Source organism: Podarcis filfolensis (genome assembly GCF_964270895.1).
Source record: "Podarcis filfolensis genome assembly, chromosome: W".
Taxonomy (NCBI): Eukaryota; Metazoa; Chordata; class Lepidosauria; order Squamata; family Lacertidae; genus Podarcis; species Podarcis filfolensis.
This window is the reverse complement of record NC_139619.1, coordinates 25,336,092-25,359,258: the sequence shown is the minus strand read 5'-3', so window position 1 is coordinate 25,359,258 and position 23,167 is coordinate 25,336,092. Positions and strand designations below refer to the sequence as shown.

Here is a 23,167-nt window from a genome sequence, read left to right as displayed (position 1 = left end):
GCACTTTCTTTAGCTAGGCAGAAAGGGCTCCTGTCCTTAGAGGAAGAGTCTGAATGGGCTGGGGAAATGCCATCTGCTTTCCCTATCTCCTATACCAACCCAGGAACTGCTCAACAACAGGTGTTGTACGAGGCACTTCCTTATTCTGTCATGAGGGAACTAAGGAGAGCCATTGCTGATTCTGGTTTAAAATCCTCCTATGTGATAGGGATGCTGGAGGGGATAGCAAGCGGTTACACAATGCTACCCCAAGATTGGAAAGATTTGATGCGCATGCTTTTATCTCCAGCGCAATATGTAGTTTTTGAAAGTGAATTTAAGCATAATGCAGCAGCCCTGGCTGATCCGCAGCATACAGCCAATCAACTCTTTGGTGCTGGTCCGTATGATAATATACCAGCCCAGGCGACACTAACACCTTTGCATTTCAGTCGCACCGCGACCTGTGTGCAACGCGCCTTTCGGAAAGTCCCTGTCTCAGGGCAACCACTGAGCTCCTTTGTTAATATTAAGCAACAACATTCGGAACCCTACCATCAATTTATAGATAGGTTGAAAGAATCAGTCACTAGGCAGGTTGATAACACTACAGCCCAAAATGAATTGATGAAAAAATTGGCTTTTGAAAATGCAAACACCGACTGCAAAAAGGCATTGCAGTCAGTTATACATCGCCCTAAATATGACCTGGCCGATATGATTCAAACTTGTGCAGAAATTGGAAGCCAGAGTCATGCGATGTCCTTGCTTGCCGGTGCCATCCAAGCTGGCAATAAGCCAACAGGCAATTGCTTCAACTGCAAGCGCCCAGGTCATTTTGCCAAAGAATGCAGAGCCCCTGGCGGAGGAGCAAATAGGAATGGTGATGGCAATAAGGCTAAACCTTCCAAAAAATGCCCAAAATGTGGTAAAGGCTATCATTGGGCAAATCAGTGCCGGAGTTCGGGAAACTCCATGGTGGCCCCACTCTCGGGCCAGGACAAATAGAGAGGACAACAGAAATAGAGAGCCCTTTGCTGTCAGTTTCTGCTATTGAAAATTTTCCTAAGGAAACACCTTCTGATTTCACCATTGATTTAATTAATCAGGAAACCAAAGACGCTGTTTTACCTGGTGAAATTGTGCTCATGCCCACCCAATTGGCAGGCCCACTACCTCCTAAGGTCGCAGGCTTGATTTTACCCAAATTCTCTGCAGCCAAAGAAGGAATCATGGTTATTCCGGGAGTCTTAGATCCTGCCTATGTGGGCACAATCATGGTTCAACTTTGGAGCCATCTGCCCATGCAGTTAAAAAAGGGTGAGTCTTGGGCACATTTGGTAGTGCTCCCTTCTCATCCTACTGCTTCTATTATGGATACTAATTTGCACCAGCTCTCTCCTCTCTCTCCACAGCTATTAGCTGTAATCCAGAGGATCGGTGAACAGAAACTTCTTCGTAAGTACAAAATCAATGGCAAAGTTCTGGAAGGCTTGATTGACACAGGCGCAGACATTTCTGTCATATCTAGTAATTGCTGGGACCCCACGTGGCCCCTTGAGTCTGCCTCTGCAGTTTGGGGTGTGGGTGGACCTCAAACCTCTTCTAAAAGCGTACAGTGGCTGCCTGTTTCTCTGCCTGATAGCTCTGAAACAATTGCATATATCCAGCCCTGTGTGCTAAAAATCCACCTCAATCTGTGGGGCAGAGATTTGCTACAACAACTACAAGCTACCATTCAAATTAATGAGTAAGCTTGCACTCCCCCATACTATGTGAATCAAGCCCTCCAGCCTTTCCGTCTTCAGTGGCCAAATAAAATCACTCACTTCAAGCTGAACAGTTTAGAAAGGAACAGCAGCTGGAAGCAAGCCCTGATAATTTGCTTCTGTGCTTCATTTCGTGCCTTAATATAAATTCCATGATAGTGTTCATTTTCAGTGTTTTGTTTTTCCCCTTTCTGCTTCCGCTCTTAATAGCGGTGATTCCACACCAATTAATGTGTGGGAATCTTTTGCAAAAACCCTCAATGTTTCATCCTTTTGCCTAACTCAGCAGGTATCAATAGGTGAAATCCTTGGGTCCTGCCTTATCCCTGTTTGCCATGACCCTCTCGATTTGCAAAATGATACCTGGTTTTATTCATCCTTACCCCAAAATGATTTTCTCTGCACCCTTGGTTATTCTGGTTACCATAACTGGGGTAACCAAGTTCGCAGACGCCCATCTCTAGCCATTGATTTGTTGACCCCATACGTGGCCTCTTTCAATATCACTTGCGCCCGTATGGTCAATTGCACAAAGCCCAACTGTCTGACAATGGGCAAGGATAATTTCAACTGCTCTGATTATGTAAATATTTCCGGATTAAAAATTCAAGATGGCGCCGAGGTAAGACGCTCTTATCGGAGCTCAAAGAAATCTTTTAGCTAAATGCCTTTGTTGCTGGCTCTTCTCCTTCTTTTGGATTTTATTTCCTCTCACCACTTCGTATCTCATCTTCCTCGGTGCCGGGACTTAATGAAGTTAGTGAAGTTTTAACAAAGGCTCTCAGACATTCCCTTCCGGGCTTCAAGGCACTCCCTCCCAGTTTCTCTTTGACTCCGCGTGACAAACTTACTCCAAGGATTTTGAAGGACTTCTAATGGGCTTTTAACCCTAAAACACCTTCAATTTCGTGGACCCCCAAATATCTCAGTGGTTTTAACAAACTGAGAAGAAGGGGGGGGGATACTGCAAAGGAGTGCTCTAATTGGACCCAGTTTTTAAACTCCTCGCAGCAGCCCACCTAGGACGGAATGAAAATTGAACGAGATTGCGACCTGAGAACTTTAATACTTTATCACTCTATTTAGAAGTCTGATCTCATTGATTTAAGAAGAATCTGCAATGAGAAGAACCAAAAGACTCAGGTGTCTTGACACAGAAACTGACGCAGAGCCCTCTGGTTTCAAACAGAGTAATCTAGATAAGTATCTGCTACCTCAAAAACAGCACATATCTCCTCCCAAAAACTCCCTCAACTCTTTACATGGAAAGACAGTTGAAGAGATATCCCTAGGAATAAACGAGGACAAGGCTACTACTCCCACAACCGAGGCACAAGTACTAATTGATAGAAAGGTGGAGCTGCTGGAGGAATGCTGCCTACTGACTGCTCAAACAGTTCAAAAAATCTTTGAACAATTACAAAACATCTTCAAGAAGCTGGATAACCCAGATGAAAGGAGGCAACTCACTCCCTTTTTGCCATCCTTAACAAGCCCTGGAGATAAACAGAACAAATACAAATTCATACCCCTAAACCAGCCAAAAATCAGAGGAAGCCCCCCTCACTCAGTCAACTTGATACTGAGGCCATGTGAGATTGTTCTCCACATTTTTCCATACAGAGGGCCCCTACCTTACTGGGAGTCATCCTTCTGGGCCAGACATCATCTAAATCTGCTCCTAGGCCTTGAGGGGGGAAGGATTGACTTAAAAGCAGTCAAGAGGCTCACTAACGATGGATATTCCAAAAAAGTACTACTAAGATTTGGTAGTCATAGAATCCCAACCGAAATCTTAAGGGAAAAGGCTCATTTAGCCCAGAAAGGAATTATTCCACGTCGACACTTTGAAGATATATCACTCAGACCATTGATTGCATCTAAAAGACAGAACAAGATGAACAAGGCCATTCCAACAGAAGCCGACATCTGCCTTACTCCCGTGGAAGAACCCAGTAGATGGGAGAAACCGCTGCCAGATACCCGGGAAATCACGCAAGAAAAATCCAAGCTCCCAAACCATGCGATTGTAGCATCAATTAACAGCCTCGCCCTTGACACAACAGACTGGACAGTCCCAGAAGAAGAAGATCTGCTGAGTAACTTTACCAACCTACCAGATAAAGAACAAATAAGCATACTCAGTAAACTGACGAAACTACAGGCCAAATTGATCGAAATTCACCAACAAGGTCAACAAAATGCAGTAGAAACAATACACAATCAAACCTCACACCTATCAACCCTCTCCCCAAAGTGCATAGTCAAAAAGAGAGCTACTAATGGAACTTTTAAATGTATAGATGCAGAGCTTCAAATCCAGCCTCCTTTAAAATATGAAATGACAAGGAAAAACTCCAGTAATGAGACCACAAATTCCTGGCTGAGATATCAAATACTAGCCCCAAACGAAATAGGTACCCCTTATTTAAGTACTACAAAGGATTCTAACATTCCCGAACAAAAGATGACCTCCAACAGACCTGACACATTGAACTCAACATCAAACGAGACCAAAGAAATGGAAGTAGAGACCGAAAACAATCCTACGGTCCATAATAGTCCACCAACCACAGAAATCTCTCAGGAACAAGGAACAGCTAAGGAAGAAAATCAAGAAAGGGAGGAAATTCTAATTTCCCGCACTTTAAAAAAGAATCTAAAAGATCCACCATTATGTTCCCCACCGAAAGTAGTGACAAATGGCTGTATCGGCACAAGACAAAATTCCTCGCTGGACTCAATAACAGAATTAGAATGACTAAATGCTGTCAACCAGCCACCAACTCAAAAACGGATTCTACGCTTGCTGTCCTGGAATATTGCAGGGTGGGGAAACAAAGACGGAGACCCAGACCTAATGAACTTCTTTAAAGATTTTGAATTAATACTTCTACAAGAAACATGGTCAACTAGAGATATTAAAATCAATGGATTCTCCTCCTATACGAAACCCGCATTGAAAACAAACACGAAGGGCCGGCCGAAAGCAGGGTTCTGTTGTATGATCAAAGACAACTTAGGGTTTGAAATCAAGCAGCTAGAAAAATGCTTCCCACTTGCACAAGCCCTACTTTTAACCCAAAAAGAAGATACTTTGCTACTTGTAAATGTCTATATCCCCCCATCCAAAAACAACAGCAACAGTGAAAATTGGTCACAACTAACCTTTTATATAGAAAATTTGACCGCTAAATACCCAAATGCCTCATTGATAATAGCAGGTGATTTTAATGCCAGAGTGGGAACCAACAATGAACAACTATGTAGCAAACTAAATTGGAATACTGACAATGATATCGCACATGCCCTGAAAATAGGACGATTCTCCAGAGATAGGGTTGTAAACAACGAAGGCTTACGCCTACTTGAATTATGTAACAACTTTAATTTACAGATTGTGAACGGTTCAACAAAAGGCGATAGAAGCGGGGAGTTTACATACTTCTCCCCCCGAGGATGCAGTGTCATCGACTATATTCTTGTCCCTTATAATATTATAAATTCGATCATGGACCTCAAAATCGGAACGCGTACTGAAAGCGACCATCAGCCATTATTGTTGTCTATTAACTTAAAGGATGAAACCAAAATAACCAAGCACAATATTATAGAACCCTCTCAATACAAACAAATGACCCAATTAAAATGGTCCCAGGAAATGAGTGCAGTAGTGGGGCAAAAACTTACAGCCAACCTGAGAAAACAAGTATTATCCAACTTAAAGACCACTAATTCCTACAGCGATATTCCGAAAATTTATAATGAAATCTTCCAAATGTTCGTAGAACTTAGTACTCCACCTAAAGTTTGGGTACTTAAACACAGCGCTAGCCCTTGGTTTGATGATGAATGTTTCCAGCTAAAAAGAAAACTGCGCCAAACATTTAAAAATAATCGCACTAAACTAGAGCCCTCTTATCTTGATGAAAAAAGAAAATATCATTACATTCTGGCCGAAAAGAAACAGAAATATGCAACCCAAAAATGGCTACAATTACTTGACTCAATTCAGAGCAAAAATAACAAAGCGTTCTGGAACCTAGTGTACGGAGGATTGAAAGCCGAAAATCAACTAACTCTACCACCAATTGCAGAATCCAAATGGTCCCAATATTTTACATCTGTATTTAACAATCTACACAGTGAACTTAAAGGAAATGAAACCACTAAAAATAAAATCAATAAACTCCAGGAGTGGCCAAGGGTAGAAGAAGAGGAAATTAGAGAGATAGTTAAAAATTTCAAATCGGGGAAATCTCCTGGGCCAGACGGTCTACCAATAGAATTATTTAAGACCTATATAGATTGGTGGGCAGAACCCTTAGCTCAATTGTTTACTCTCATAGATAAATATGGGATCATACCTGAGATATGGTTAAGATCAATAATTATCCCAATCTTTAAAAATGGCGACCCAAAAGAACCAAGGAATTATAGACCGATAAGCCTATTATCAGTGATAGGGAAAATCTACGCTAAGCACCTTTTATCTAAACTCCTTACCTGGATGAAAAATCTAAATTTACCAGGGAAAGAACAAATAGGTTTCTCCAAAGGTTGCTCTACATTAGACCACTGCCTTATACTTATGCATTTGGTTGAAAAATACAGATCTCAAAGGCAATCTAAGATATTTGCTGCTTTTGTAGATTTTCGTGGTGCATTTGACTCAATTGACCGCCCAAAGCTGTGGAGGAAACTCGCAGAATTAAAAATTGATCAGCGCTTATTGATCCTAATAAAAAATTTATACTCCTCCAATATCTGTCAAGTCAAACTTAACACCAAAGGTCACCTTTCATCAGACATCCCAAACTCGAAAGGGGTAAAACAAGGGTGTATTCTTGCCCCCTTCCTATTTAATTTATTTTTATCAGACTTGCCAGATCACCTTCAAAAAATAGAATCACATGCCCCTAAACTTAATCAGAAACCAGTTTCTCTGTTATTATACGCAGACGATGCTGTTCTACTATCATTAACGAGCTTGGGTCTGAAACGTCTTATATCTTCTCTGATCCTTTACTGCGAATGTAACAAGCTCTCTATAAATTACGAGAAGACAAAAATTTTGGTCTTCTCGAATGGTTGGAAATTAGAGAAATGGAAAATAAGAGGGCAGGAAATCCAACAAGTGAAAATCTATAGGTATCTGGGAATCTTATTCCAGAGCAATTTAGGGTGGGCAAATCATCGCACAAATGCCATAAAACAGGCAAAGTGCACCTCATCAGCAGTTACCCGTTTTTATTATCAGAAAGGCAATCAATTTATTCCTGCGGCCAATCAGATATTCCAAACAAAAGTGCAATCCCAGATATTCTATGGAATACCGCTATGGGTCCAAGCATATAATAGTGATTTAAAAAAGATTCACTCCAGCTTTCTGAGACGTATTCTTGGACTCCCAGCTGTGACCAAATATGAAACAATGTGTGCAGAAATAGGCATACACACAATGGAATATTGGGCCTGGTCCACCTCAATAAAGTACTGGTTACGCTGCCATTTTCGCTGCCCTCCATCAAGTCTGCTCGCTGATTTGCTCAAAGACTCCTACAAATCAAGATGGTATCAGTACCTCGAAAAAAAGATTGAATCTTTAGGCATCGAGCTGGAGCCCCTGTACAATTCTAATGAGCAATACATTTTCCATAATATCCTAACTAGACTAAAGGATGTCGAGAGGCAAAATATTATGGCAGCTGTAAACAAAATTTGTTCGCCCATATTCTATGATTTAAATATCTTAGATAGCAGAGCCAATTACGTCACCAAATTAATAATTCCAGCCCAACGTAGGGCTTTTATGCTGGCCCGTTTGAATGTTTTTCCCTCAGCATTTGTCAGGGGAAGATATCAAAACATCCCTAGAAACAAGAGATTCTGCAGATGTTTTATGAATGTCCCGGACACGGTAGAGCACATTCTCTTTCAGTGCCCATTGTACAGTACGCTCCGTCAACGCGTGCTGTCCCCTCTTTTGGGTGGTCTGGAGCCCCAACAAGGTGAATGTGTGGGATTCTGCCTATCCGACGTTGACCAAAGGATAACGGCGGGGGTAGCCGAGTTTTTGGTAGCAGTCCTCCAAGGAGCAGGTTAACAAGGAAAACCACTGATTTTATATGTATATAAATATATATGTATGTAGCCAACTGCTGCCTTTCTGTATATATCTCAAGGCTTTTATATGTTACTTTTTCTTTTATCGTTTTGTTTGTATAATGCCTAATAAAGGTTTGAATAAGTAAGTAAGTAAATATTTCCTACGTATATAAATATACAGAGCTGCCTGAAGGCTGGTTCTGGTCGTGTCCAGGCTACACATTCAATTATATTCCAGCAAATATTAGCCATGGCACACCTTGCTGCTTAAGCCGTTTGTCTATCATATTACCCAAGAAGCATCATTTATCCCACTCTCGATATCGACGCTCTGTGGAATTGACTAATGATTGTGATGATTCCGTTTCTCTCCCTAGCAGATCTGAATATATTTCTCTAGCCGTCTCTCTTTTAGGAGTCCCTGGATTGGCTGTACGGAATAGCAGGAATATTAACTCTTTAGCTTGCTCTGCAGCAAAAGCCTTGAATTCTACTTCACAAGCTCTTCACCTTTTGAGTAAAGAACAGAGTGAATTGCGTCATGGACTCTTACAGAATCGCGCTGCAATAGATTATTTGCTAATGCTTCATCATTATGGTTGTGAACAAATGGATGGCATGTGCTGTTTAATATTACGGACAATTCCAAAGCTATTCAAGCACAAATTTCTCATTTGCAAAATCTCACACATCACATCAAACAGGACGTTGGACTTTCTGGCCTCTGGGATTCGTTTACCCAGTGGCTCACCGGCTGGTTACCAAATATGAATTGGCTTCGCAATCTTTTTCAATATGCTATTATCATAATATGTATATTAATTTTGCTATGTTGTTTCATCCAGTGCATCCCTGGTCTCATACGCCTTTGGTCCCAGTGTTTTTCTCCTCCTCAGCCACCCAATAAAATTATTGCCGCCTACTTTGCGAAATGGCAGCACCAACAGTAGACATTAGGGGAGATGTGGGCAGAATTATCTTGGGCATGCGCTGGCAAACCACGTATCCCGAGGTATTTTTTGTCCCATTCACCCTGAACTCACATAACAACATGGGTGGGCGGAATTATTTTGGGCATGCGCTGGCAAACCACGTATCCCGAAGTACTTTTGTCCCACTCACCATTAAATAAATAAAGAAAGGGGGAGATGCTGGGATGCTGAATGCAATAATCCTATACACGACTGTGACATGTTTGGGAAAGTCTTGCTCTTAAGTTTCGCTCCTGCACACAATACTGCACAAACAGTACTAAGACACTCCCTCACCACCCCAGAATGTTCAGTCCATATTGAGTTCATGAAACACCGTAACGTACCTGACTTGTTCTTAATGCATAGTTGACCACATCTACGGATGAATGCTATATCAATCACTAGTAAAAGTTTAATTAGGAGGTCTTCATGCCTGTGTAATTCTGTGCACCCTTTCCCAGCCTTTAATCCACTGGTGATTAATGTAAACTTTGCTTTGTACTTGTGTTAACCAATCAGCAATAAGCACATGTGTGGCAATGCTGTAATATTCAATAAAAGGGACTCTCCGAGACTTGCTCGAGAGATGCCTCCCAGATGACACTCGCTACCTGTCTGTCGTTATTTCAACCCAACAAATGACACCTTATTTAGAGATCAAGAGGTTATCAAGAAGGCCCAAAAAACCTTGAGAGACTATTTTGAGATAAATTTGAATACTACGGTTGAAAAAAGAACAATCTGGGACGCAAGCAAAGCGGTTATGAGAGGGTTTCTGATTCAACAGAATGCAATAAAGAAAAGAACTCAAAATGAGAAAAAAGATAAAATTTTGGGGAAAATAAAAGAGGGAGAGAAGAAACTAAGAGCGAAACCAAAATCGCAAGAGATTCTGAGAGAAATTAAGCTATATCAAGTACAATATATGAAAATGATAAATCAGGAAGTGGAATGGAAAATTAAGCAGATGAGACAAAAGACATTTGAATCGGCTAACAAATGTGGGAAACTGCTAGCTTGGCAGATGAAGAAAAGACAAAAATTAAATACCATTACAAATTTGGAAGTAGATGGAAAGAACATTCAGAATCCATTGGAAATTAGAAAGTGTTTCCAGAGATATTTTAAACAACTATATACACAAGGGCCACAGAAAGAGACTGATTTAGACCAATTTTTAAGAACAAATGGACTACAAAAAATCTCTCAAGAAAATAAGATAATGTTGAGTCACAAAATTACAGAACAGGAGGTGGAAGGTGCCATTCAGAATATGCAGTTGGGTAAATCTCCAGGGCCAGATGTTTTAACCTCCAAATACTACAGATCTTTGAAAGATTGGTTAATTCGGCCACTAAAGGAGGTTTGCAATGAAATTCTAGAGGGGAAAAAGGCACCGGAGTCGTGGCAGGAAGCCTACATTACACTTATACCGAAAACTGAGTCTGAAAAGACGCAACTTAAGAACTACCGCCCCATATCCCTGCTCAATGTGGATTACAAAATATTTGCTGACATTTTGGCTAACAGGTTAAAAAAAGTATTAGGAGAAGAAATTCATAAGGACCAAGCTGGCTTTCTTTCAGGTAGACACTTGTCAGACAACACGAGGAATATAATTAATATCTTGGAGAAGTTGCAAGTGAACATAAATACCAAAGCAGTTTTAATTTTTATAGATGCGGAGAAAGCCTTTGACAATATTTCTTGGAGTTTTATGAAGAAGAATCTTCAGGGGATGGGGGTGGGCCAAGGGTTTGAAAATGGTATAAGTGCAATTTATTCAGAACAAAAGGCTAAACTAATTGTTAACAATGTGGTAACAGAGGAATTTAAGATAGAGAAAGGTACACGACAAGGTTGCCCAATCTCCCCATTGCTTTTTATTTCAGTCCTGGAGGTTTTGTTAAATATGATTAGAAGGGACCGTTTGATCAAAGGTATTCAGGTCGGAGCTAAACAATACAAATTGAAGGCTTTTGCAGATGACTTAGTTTTGACGTTACAGGAGCCAGAATCTAGTACGAAAAGAGTATTAGAACTGATTCAAGAATTTGGTCATGTGGCAGGATTTAAATTGAATAAGACAAAAACTAAAGTTCTTGAGAAAAACTTAACACCGATTGAGAAAGAGAGGTTTCAGAAGGAGACTGGTTTAACATTACCCAAGAAAGTAAAATACTTGGGGGTTAATATGACTGCTAAGAACTTAAACTTATTTAAAGATAACTATGAGAAATGTTGGACAGAAGTGAAAAAAGATTTAGAAATATGGTCAAATTTGAAGCTTTCCTTGTTGGGCCGAATTGCAGCTATAAAGATGAATGTATTGCCAAAAATGTTGTTTTTGTTTCAATCCTTGCAAATTTTGGACAAGATGGACTGTTTCAAGAAGTGGCAGAGAGACATTTCTAGATTTGTCTGGCAGGGCAAGAAGCCTAGAATAAAATTTAAAATATTAACCGATGCAAAGGAAAGAGGCGGATTTGCCCTGCCGGACCTTAAACTTTACTATGAATCAGCAGCATTCTGCTGGTTGAAAGACTGGCTGCTTCTTGAGAACACAGATATTTTGGATTTGGAAGGTTTCAATAATGTTTTTGGGTGGCATGCATATTTGTGGTACGACAAGGTTAAAGCACATAAAGCATTTAAAAACCATATTGTCAGGAAAGCATTGTTCAATGTCTGGATAAGATACAAAGACTTATTGGAAAACAAAACCCCAAGGTGGTTGTCACCAATGGAAGCGAAGGCTCAGAAAAAGCTCAATATGGAGGTGAAATGGCCGAAATATTGGGAAATATTGGAACAAGAAGGAGACAAATTGAAATTGCAGAGTTTTGAGAATTTAAAAGATAAAGTGCGAGATTGGCTTCATTATTATCAAATAAGAGAGGCCTATAATTTGGACAAAAAAATTGGCTTTCAGGTGGAAAAATCAAAATTGGAAACAGAACTGTTAGATCCCAAAACTAAGATACTTTCAAGAATGTATAACTTGCTGTTAAAATGGAATACGCAGGATGAAACGGTTAAATCTGCAATGATTAAATGGGCACAGGATATCGGTCATAACATCATGTTTGCTGACTGGGAACAGTTGTGGACCACAGGTATGAAATTTACGGCATGTAATGCCTTAAGAGAGAATATTATGAAAATTATATACAGGTGGTACATGACCCCAGTCAAGCTTGCAAAAATATATCATTTGCCCGATAATAAATGTTGGAAATGTAAAGAAACTGAAGGTACATTCTTTCACCTTTGGTGGACGTGCCCAAGAATTAAGGCTTTCTGGGAAATGATCTATAATGAAATGAAAAAGGTATTTAAATATACCTTCCTGAAGAAACCAGAGGCCTTTCTCCTGGGCATAGTCGGCCAATTGGTGCCAAAGAAGGATAGAACTTTCTTTATGTATGGAACAACAGCAGCAAGAATACTTATTGCGAAGTATTGGAAGACACAAGATCTACCCACCCTGGAAGAGTGGCAGATGAAGATGATGGACTATATGGAATTGGCGGAAATGACTGGCAGAATCCGAGACTTGGGAGAAGAGGTGGTGGAGGAAGACTGGAAGAAATTTAAAGACTATCTTCAGAAATATTGTAAAATTAATGAATGTTAAAATTATGTTCGGATTGGCAATAAGTGGTATTTAGCAACAAAAGTTAATAAGAATATGCAAAAATGAATTGATAAATGGATGAAAAGATAGAGTCATAATATGTTAGGATATAGAGTTAAGATAAATGAAAGAGGGTAAGGATTTGCTGAATTGATTATGTAAATGGGAATGCAAAAAGGGGAGGTGTGAGGAGGTCAAGGAAACAAGCAAATGAGCTTAAAAATATCAAAAAATGGATTTGTTTTTTGTATTTTCCTTTTTTTTCTTCTTTATGTATTTTTGAATTTTTCTTTTTCTTGGTTTTTCTTTTATTCTGTAAATCTTTGTTTTTTGTAAAACTCTAATAAATATCTTTAAAAAAAATAGAGCAAAAAATACGGTAAATAAAATCCTGCAACTTGACCAAATTGATCTATTTCTTCTAATATTCTTTTGGCACTTCCCGATGGTTCTTCTACCGTTATTACCAGATCGTCCGCAAACGCTTTGACTTTATACTCATTTTTTCCTATAGACACCCCTTTTATTTCTTCATTTTTCCTTATTGATTTCAACAAGACTTCCAGCACCAGAATGAATAATAGTGGTGATAGAGGACATCCCTGTCTTGTACCTTTAGTTATTTTTATGTCTTCTGTCGTAATATTATTTACTATCAACTTTGCTTTCTGCTCTGTATATATTGCTTTTATTCCGTTGAAAAACTCCGTACCCATGTCCATATATTCTAAATTTTTTAACATAAAGTCCCATGATATATTGTCAAAGGCCTTTTCAGCATCCACAAAAATTAACATAGCTTGTTTCTCATGCCTGGCATTCAGATATTCTAATATATTTATTATGCTTCTTATATTGTCTTTCATCTGTCTGCCAGGAAGGAAACCCGCCTGATCCTTATGTATAATTTCTTGCAATACCTTTTTCATTCTCTTTGCTAATATGCTCGCAAAGATTTTATAGTCAGTATTTAACAATAAGATAGGCCTATAATTTTTTACTTGCATTAAGTCTGAATCTTGTTTTGGGATAAATGTAATAAAAGCCTCTTTCCATGTTTCTGGAATTTCTCTATTTCTCATAATATTATTCATAACTTCTTTCAGTGGTACAAGTAGAATGTGTCTCATTTCTTTATAATAACTAGCTGTAAATCCATCTGGTCCTGGAGCTTTCCCTTTTTTCAACTCTCTTATCGCCTCTTTTATTTCTTCAGACTCAATTGGGGCATTCAAATTATCTTTTTTTCCCATCCGGATCTTCTGCACTTCTTTTTCCTTTAAAAATCTTTCTATTTTTCTCATGTTATTCTTTTCTTTACTTTTGTACAAATGTCTATAAAAATCCAAGAATCCTTTTCTAATCTCTTTCGGATTATCTATTTCTGTACCTTCGATGATGATTTTATTCACTGTATTCTGTTCCTTTCTTTTCTTAATCTGCCACGCCAGCCATTTTCCTGATTTATTAGCAAATTCAAAGTTCCTTTGTCTCATTCTTTTTATATTCCCTTCTACTTCCTTGTTTATTATCATTGTGAATTGTGTTTGTAGAGTCTTTATGTTCTGTCTTATCTTTTTGTTGTTAGGTTTTTTTATCAGTTTTTGTTCATTCTCCATTATTTGCCTCAAAATTTCCTTCTTACCTTTCTCTCTATTTTTATTTTTCAGCGCATTTTGCTGAATGAAAAAACCTCTCATCACAGCTTTGCTGGCGTCCCATACCATATTCGTTTCTGTTCCCTTATTACAGTTGTTTACAAAATAGTCAGACAGATACTTTTGTGCACTATCTACAACTTTCTGATCATCTAGAAGGTAGTCATTAATTCTCCATCTAAAGGTTTTTTCTTCGTAGCCTTTTAATTCAAATTTTATTGCACTATGATTACTCTTGGTTGAATTTCAATGTCCGAGATTCTTGGAGTTAATTCATTTGAGACCCACACTTGATCAATTCTTGACATGGATTGATTTGGCTCTGAATAAAATGTGAATTGTTTCTCCAGCGGGTGTCTAAGTCTCCAAATATCAATCAAATTACAGTTCATTGAAAAAAAGGTCTTAGGTAATTTTCCATCTTTACTCACCCCTGTTGTTCTTAATCTGTCCATTTCCATGACACCACTCCATTCAGGTCTCCCATTATTATAATCTTCTGATCCATATATTCGAATAGTTTTTCTTCTAAATTTTTGTAAAAGTCTGTCTTATTACCATTAGGTGCATAAATCTCGACAATTATTATTTTTTCTCCTTGCCACTTAATTTGAACTGCAATAACTCTACCTTCCTCATCCTTGAAAATTTGCTGAGTTTCAATTTTTTTCCTGATATATAAAACTACCCCTCTCTTTTTGATCTTGTCCGAGGATATAAATTCATTTCCTAATCTTTTATTGATTAAGACTTTTTTATGTCTTCTTGCCACGTGGGTTTCTTGTAAACAAATAATATCCAAATTTTTCTTTTTTAAAAGTTGTTCGATTTTATTCCATTTTTTAATCGTTAATCCCATTAATATTCCAAGTCCATAATATCAGCGCCATTTTAGCCACATTGAAAATTTTTATTACAAAATTTATAATCTGTCTACCTCTTCTTCCTCTTCCTCTTCCTCTTCTTCTTCTTTCTTCTTCCTTTCTTCTTCTTCTATCTCATCCAAGTCTACTCCTCCTGCGGCCTCCATTCCTGGTTCTACACCTCTTGCTTCTTCGTCTTCACTTCGTAGCTCTTTGTACCTTCTCAAAAATTTACTTGTTTCCTCCGGACTTGTAAGTCTATGTCTTTTACTTTTATAAACGAAGGAGATCCCTTCTGGGTATTCCCATCTGAATTCTATCTTGTTTTTCTTAAGAATTTGTACGGTTGATTTATATGGGTCTCTCCGTTTTAACAGCCTAATTGGGATATCTTTAAAAATAATTATATAATTTCCTTCAATATTCAATCTCTTTTCTCTGTTCTTCTGAAGTATCAGGTTTCTCATCTCTCTATCCTTAAATGTAATCAAACAGTCTCCTGGAAACTTCCTTGCCTTAGCTGATCTTGTCTTCATTCGGAATGCATTTTGCACTGATTTTGCAACCTCATCTGTCTGCAACTCCATCCATTGTGCTATCTCTTTTATTAATTTCTCTTTGATGTTTTCTCCTTGCACCTCTGGGACAAGTCTAAATCTTAGGTTCACTTCTCGTTGCCTGAGTCCGATCATGGCAATCGCATCCCAGACCTCCTCCTGTGATTTGTTAATTTCTGACATCCCTGTTCTTATTTTCTCTTCTTCTTTCTTCACCTCCTTCATCTCCAGTCTTGTCCTTTTCATCCCCTCCTCCAAAGTCTGTGTCCTCCTGCTCACCTCCTTTAGTTGCCCTTTCAGCTCATTAACTGTGGCATCAATTTTTTTATCCATCTGGCCCATTCTTTTATGCATTTGTTCTAGTTTTGTTTCTAAATTCTTTTCACTCTGCTTAATATTAGAATTAATTTCTGCAAACATTTTCAAGATCTCTCCTTTAAAGTCCGCTTCTTGTTTAGATCCTCTCCTATCCGCCGGTGTTCCGCCTTCCCTCGCTTTTTTTCTGTGTATGAGACATTATATTCAATTTCCTCCACCAATCTTAATGCAAAATATACAATCAAAAAACACTTTTTCAAAAAGCAGAGGGATAAACATAAATATTTTTACACCTCCTAGAAATACTCATACACCTAATAGCAAATACAAATGTTGAAAATTAGTTTGTAACTCAGTTAAATTATAAATGCAAGTTATAACTCAAAAGATTTCGAAAATAAAACCTCCAATTACTTATATCAGTGTCAGAACCTAATTTCCATTAATAATTTCCAATTGTAGTTATAGGGCTGAACCCCTTTTACGCAACAAATATGGAACAACATTTTCTTCCTTCTTCTTGCCACCACTTAGGCTAAATCCATTCCGATCCACTGTCAGAAACAGACTGTCCAGTCAGTTGTATTCCATTCGATCCAGTGTTTAATCTTTAAAATGGCCAAAATTGTTACGAAAGTCAAAAAAAGAAGACTTCCGGGTTAGCGCCATCGGCAATGGCGGAGTTCCTCTGACCGAGAGGAACCCGCTCCGCGAAAATTGGGTCTTGCCGCTGCGGCGAAGGCGGAGACCCTTTAAAAATCCCAGGCGGAGGAAGCCTGGGAACGTGGGATTCGGCTGACACCAGGAGCGCCTCCCCTACTCGCAGGGAAACCTCTTTTTCGGGGATCCGAAGCGACGTGGGGTGAGTGGCGCGGTGTTTTGAATCGACCGCTATTTTTACGGAGTAAAGCCGCACAGCCGTTGCCGGAGAGCGCTGACTTTTTCCTGTGAACAATTGGACTCTAAACAATTACCCGTGAGTAGAACGGAAAATTGGATTAAGAAACATTTTAATTTGGCATTGAAGCGGGAAGGTTCTAAACAGGAAGTCCGCCTTCCGCTTTTGTAAATAGACTGAAGCAAAAATTGTGCAAGCTAAAGTCTGGAAAGTCGTATATAAAGGTCTAAAATTCCTCCAGTTTTAACCACCAAACCCCCTCTTGGAAGCAGGAGTAAAGAGGGGGAATTTTGATTGTTCAAGCCTGCAGAAGAGAGAGTAAAGAAAGATAAATTTCCACCGTCTCAAACCTGGGAATGGGGTGTCAGAGACAGAGATTTTGGGGGAAGTTCATTGACTGTGAATGGAACGTCTTTTGACAGATAGTTAAAGAAGAGAAACAAATTGATTCCAATGTTGCCTTTTGCATTTAAAAGAAACAAAAAAATTGAAAAATGAAAGTAATTCTCTTTTGTTGGATCTGCTTTCAAAAGATGGATACAAATAGAAATTGTCTCCTCTAGAGGGAGCTTGTTAAATTGTTGCTGGAGTCGATCTGGGGATTTCACAGCTGGGGAGATTAGGATCGTGGGACCAGACTCTGACCTTGAATAAAAATGTGTTTGGAAGAAGTTTTGGTGCTTGCTTTTTGCAAGACAAGCGCTTTGTTGGAGCAGATGCATGAGAAGATGAATTTGATGACTGTTGCAGTCAAAAAATTTGGACAGACAGCGAATATTTATACAGAAACCATTCAGGAACCAACCCAGGAACCTGTTTTGACAGGGCAAGTGCAAATGCAGAAGATAATGGAGGAGGTTGCTGTTGAACCTCAAGTAACACAAATGGAGAGACCCGAGGCCCTGCAGGAGCATAAGCCGCTGTTCTTGAAGACTGAATTTGGAGTGGGCCGGGGGGGTCTGGAGTTGTGGGGGCCCTTAATTTTGGAGGGACTTTGAAACATGCTTTTAAATACTCTCTGGACTACACTGCTGACTGTGGGGAATGAGACTGTGGGGAATGGGCTGATCTGCTGAGGAGAGACGGAGATATTTTTGAGTTGGAGTCTCCCTGAGACCTACTCCTCAATGAGAAAGGAAAGAAATTAAGAAAGAGATCAACAAAAGACAAGGTAAAGTGCAGGTATAAACAAGAAGATCTGCAGAAGGGACATGGAAAAGACTTAAGAGCCTCGGACATAAGATTACCAGGTTGATGGACTAGATGGAATGGACAGTAAGGACTGACATAACCCGAGACCAGGAAGAAGAGACGTTGGATGAAGATTGGAAGAAAATTTTCAAAAATTTATTTTGGGAATTAGTGTAAAATTAACGAGTATTAGGAAAAATGTTGGAATGAAACTATTTGGCTTTAGTAGAAATGATATAAGGAGATATGTACAAATAAAGATTAAGTTTTAAGCTTTAAGGTATTTTATGGTAAGATAAGGTTAAAATAAATTAAGGTAAATTGAACGACAGAATATAGTGAAAGATGGAAAGGATTTGCTGAGCTAATTAATAGGTTAGACTGTTAAGATAAATTACCCAATAAAAATTGAGAAAGATGGAAAGAATTTGTGTGTTTTTTATTGTTATTGTTGTATTGGTTTTTATGTTTTTTCCCCTTTTTTATGTATTGTTATGTATGTCTTGTTAATTTTTTGTTGTTTTCTTTTCTTCTTTTTTCTGTAATTTTTGAAACTTCTAATAAATATCATTTTTTTAAAAAAAAGTCAAAAAAAGAAGAATGCCCAGGAGTGTCTAAAAAAAGAGAAAAAAATATCCAGGAGGAAGAGATGAAAATGTAGTCTAGAGTTCAATAATACTGAGGTGAAAAATTTGGATTCAAGTATAAAACATTTTCCAAATATCTAAATGTCACAGTACATCCATATGTAAAATCTAACTGGCAACAGTACATTCAAATTATAGAAAGTAAGAAGAAGACACCAAATATAGAACAAGAGATTGACGAGGTAATCCAAGACCTGGTAATATAAAAATGAAAAAATTGAATCCAAATTTAAATTAAATCCAAATATACTCAAGTGACAATTTGCCACAATGCAGCCGAATAAGCAGTTCCTTCTCAGTTTCCTTCGCGGGCTTAGATTTTAAAAGATGGGATTAGCGCATAAATCCTTCACTCAAACTCAGTCATTTTCCCTTTATAGTATTAAAACTAAGCTGAAAGCAGAGGTAAAAAAACACCAATAGAGGAAATACGTTACCATATATATTCAACAAATCATTCAATCTGACTTTTTATCTCTTTTCTTCTGCTTTCTTTGTTGCTGGATTACTTTAAGCTCCGGCTAAAATGGAGATGCAAAAGTTCTATTTTATTGCGCAGTTCTTTTTTTAAACCGAAAGTACAGAGAAGCGTCTTTCTTTCTTTGCTTCCATCAAACCAATCGTTACATCTAAGACCCTCCAAAGTCACAAAATAACCAACCTCTGCTTCCTCTTTTAGTTGCCCACTTTTTGCAACTTTTTGCAACAAAATGTGCTACTTTTAGCAAACTTTCTTAGAGAAAGTTCAAACCGCTTGCAGTATCACCAACCTCTCACCCACTCTCCGCTCTTAGCCTTGCGTTCTTGTCCGATCTCAGACGAAACTGACCTCTCTTTTCTCTCCTTTTCCCCCCTGAAACCTTCCTTTTTATAAAATCCAATTATAAACCCAAATTTGGCTAGAATTTCTTACGTGTGAGAATCGGTCACTCGCACTGCAAGCCTGGGGCTGCGCTCTCAGGGGGAAGACAATGGTTTCCCGGTGCCTGCTTCTCTGCCCGCCGTTCTCTTAGCTCCTGTTACGGAGTTACCTGACGGCCAGGCAATCTGCAAATGGCTCCGCTGGGATCCTGACCCTCTGGTTTCCCTCCAGAGGGGTTTTGGGGGGCTACCGCGCCCTGTAGCACCCCCGTTTGCCCCCGAGAGCCCGTATTTTCCCTCTCCGAGAAAACCCCGCTTGTGTCGGGTCCGTGGCTCGACCAGAAGTTGATTACCTAGGAGTTAAGATAGACAGGTCTGAGAACGGAAGCTTTTTGCTTAGTCACATAGGCAAGATTGAGCAGTTGCTTGAGAAGTTCAGGATGTCTGACTGTGCAGGGGTCAGAACGCCCATGAAGACAAGCTACGTGAAGGACAGTCAGCTTGGGGAGCATTCTGAGTTCCAAAACCCTGAGGTGTTTCAGTCAGCACTAGGGAGTCTGTTGTATCTCTCTCAGTGGAGCAGACTGGACATAGCATTTGCTGTGAATCTGCTCAGCCGGGAAGCTACAAAGCCCAGTGTGAGTGCCTGGCTAGGCATCAAGAGTGTGTTGAGGTATTTGCAGGGTATCAAAGATTTTTGCCTCACATCCACTGAAGGTGACGCACGGCTCACGTGCTGGACTGACAGCGATTGGGCAAATCATGGAGACAGGAAATCTGTGTATGGATTGTCAGAATATGAGCTCATCGCAGCTGCAGACATCCAGCTTGTTGACATCATGTGTTTTGGCTGACTGTGGGAAACAGCGTTCCAGTCAGTTCACAGGGCAGTTCACCGGAACTTGCTCAGAGTGTAATATGAGACCTTCCTCTTGTGATTGTACAGGAAGTCCTTGTCACTTGTTTGCCGATGTTTGAAGAGAGCAGACATGTTTTCTGTAATGCTGAAGAGTCAGAAATAAAGCCATGTAAATACACGTTTCTGACTATCTCTTTTCCCTGCCGGGGGAGCAGGAAAGAGTGGGTGTGCTCTTCCCACGCTGGGAAGGGTCGCCTATAGAGACCTAGCCTGTGTTTGCTGGGGAATGCAGCCAGGGAGGTCACCGGAGATCAAGCTGGGTGCCTGGGAGAGTTGGCAGCTTCTCCCGATAGAGGCTTGATCCCAACATGGATTAGTAGTGAAGTCTGGAGACTCTCTGGTTGGGTGGAAGTCCCAGAAGCAAAGTCTTATTGCACTTTCCTCTACTGAGGCTGAGATCAGAGATCTGTGGGGATTATTGTTTGCCCATCACTGTTTGGGAAGACAATCAACCTTGTCTTAAGTTGGCAGAGTCTGGACAGTTTAAGTCCAGAACCAAACATTTGGACATACGTTTCCAGAATGTGTGTCAGTGTCCAGGCAGGTTTGATACGGCTGAAGTACTGTACGAGCCAAGAGAACCTGGCAGATGGGTTTACTAAACCTTTGAGCTTCCAGCATCATGGGGAGTTCTGTGAAGGGTTGTGTTTGGGGTAAGTGGTTGTACTTACAGTTTCCCTCAGTATGCGAGACGAGAGGGGGTGTGAGGAGAATCAGAACTCACAGGGTTAAACAGTTCTGTGTGACGTCTCACATTCTGAGGCGTGGTTTATTTCACATACGGGAATCTTTCTTTGTGTCTGAGTTACTTTCACTGTTTGCTGATGAGCCGGGGAGGGTGGCTGCTCGATCTCTCGGCTGATTTTATTATGCTATGCTGTACATGATTAAAGGTTTCTTAGATTAGAAAGAATTTGTGCATGGACTATGATTTATTGCACCTACACAAGGCACACACCGCTGCTGCGAAACTCTGCTTGGGGCCAGGAAGAAGTCTTAAGACTCAGGGGCACAGGGAAGTGTGCTGGACACCACTCTAACCCAAGACTGCGTACTTGATGATGAACCAAGACACTCCAGACCTGATTGAAGTCCCAACGGAAGAAGTGGAGAGGCTGAAAGTGAGAGGTGGAGAGGGGATTTATTTATTTTTAATGTGTTGCATTTATATGCCACTTTTCTTGATTCTCCCCCTCCTCATTTCGTCCCTGTGAGGTGGGTTAAGCTGAGAGGCAGTGACTGGCCCCCAAGGTCACCCAGAGAGCATCATGGCTGAGCGGGAATTCGAACCCTGGTCTCTTCCAAGTCCTAGTCCAACACTCTAACCCCTACATCCAATGTTGGCAACTTAAGGCCCATGGGCTGGAAGCGGCCCACGAAGGCCGTTTAACCAGCCCACAAGCCACCCCAAACCAAGCCGCCCACTCAGCGAGTCCCTGCGTGCTGCGCTAAACCAGCGCAGTGTGGCGCGGGGACTCTCTTCCGCAGCTCCAGAAATTGCATCTATGCATGCCCAGATGCTGGAAATCGCTTCTGTGCAGGTGAGATTTTCAGCATCTGGGCATGCGCAGAAGCAATTTTCGGCGCCACAGACATGCACAGATGCAATTTCTGGCATTGCGCTGCGCTGGTCTGGCCCACGGAGGATCTCCACAGGAGTGATCCGGCCCATGCCTGGTACGCCTTGCCAACCCCTGCCCTACACCACACTGGGTCTCTGGTAATGCTGGGTCATGTATGTGGTGGCTTAGTCCCCTTTCTTCTGCCCAAATGTCATTGCCAATAAATGCCACGACTCCACCCCCATCCTGGTTTCCCCTGTGCTGCTTTGGTGAGGCCTGGTGGGGTCAGCTTGGACTGGAAGGTGAAACTGAACTACACTGAAAATTAAAAGGGGCATAGGACAAGGATAGCCTGACCACCGTAGTCCATGTGCTGGTAACCTTGGGGCTGAGCTACTGCCATGGACTCTGTGTGGGGCTGCCCTTGGGCCCAGTGTGAAAGCTGCAGATGGTGCAGGATGTGGCGTCCAGATTGCTGATGGGGTCACCTGGCCAACAGTAGGTGACCCCCTTGTTAAAACAGCTGCACTGGCTGCCCATCTGCTACCAAGCCTGGTTCAATGTCCTTGAAAAAATTTACAAAGCCCTGATCAACTTAGGTCCAGCGAACCTCAGGGATCGCCTGAACTCTTATATTCCAGTTCAGTCATTAAGATAATCTGCAGGCACATTGCTGGTCATTTCATAAGATGGGGAGGCTCATTTGACAACAAGAAGAAACCAGCCATTTAGTGTCAAGGGCTGGTTCTGTGGAACACTCTGCCACTAGGGATTCAGCGGGCGCCTTCTGTGCCAGCCTTTTGAACACCTGCTGAAAGCTTTTCTATCTTCTATTGCTTATGCAGGCAATTAAGAATATGTCTTCCCACAGTAGCTATCTGGTTTTAACTTTTTAAATATGGTTTCATGTGGTTTTTGTTGTATGTGCAATTGCGCTGCCTACTTTTGCCTCTGGGCTCGTCCAGCAACCGTGCCTGAAAGTTATCCAGAAGGGATTGAAAAAGTTTCCACACCCCTGCCTTGTACAGATGGCTGAGAGAGTTGGTGATCTGAGGTGAGAGATTGGCTGCACTATCATCAAATAAATGAAGCGTTTAAATTGGACAGTAAAATTGGCTTCCAGGTGGAAAAATCAAAATTGGAGACAGAATTGTTAGAACCCAGTACTAAGAATTTGTCAAAAATGTACAATTTGCTGCTGAAATGGAATACACAAGATGAAACGG

The 23,167-nt window shown here is 40.4% G+C and overlaps 1 pseudogene across 1 annotated transcript in view; it reads left to right on the top strand.

Annotated features, from left to right (window-relative positions):
- Positions 1-23,167, top strand: part of LOC310753717 (adhesion G protein-coupled receptor D2-like) — a 112,160-nt pseudogene that overhangs the window by 71,800 nt on the left and 17,193 nt on the right. The window contains exon 10 of the transcript in view: positions 21,431-21,507. The product of the transcript in view is annotated as an adhesion G protein-coupled receptor D2-like (transcript). The remainder of the gene's footprint in view (positions 1-21,430; positions 21,508-23,167) is intronic.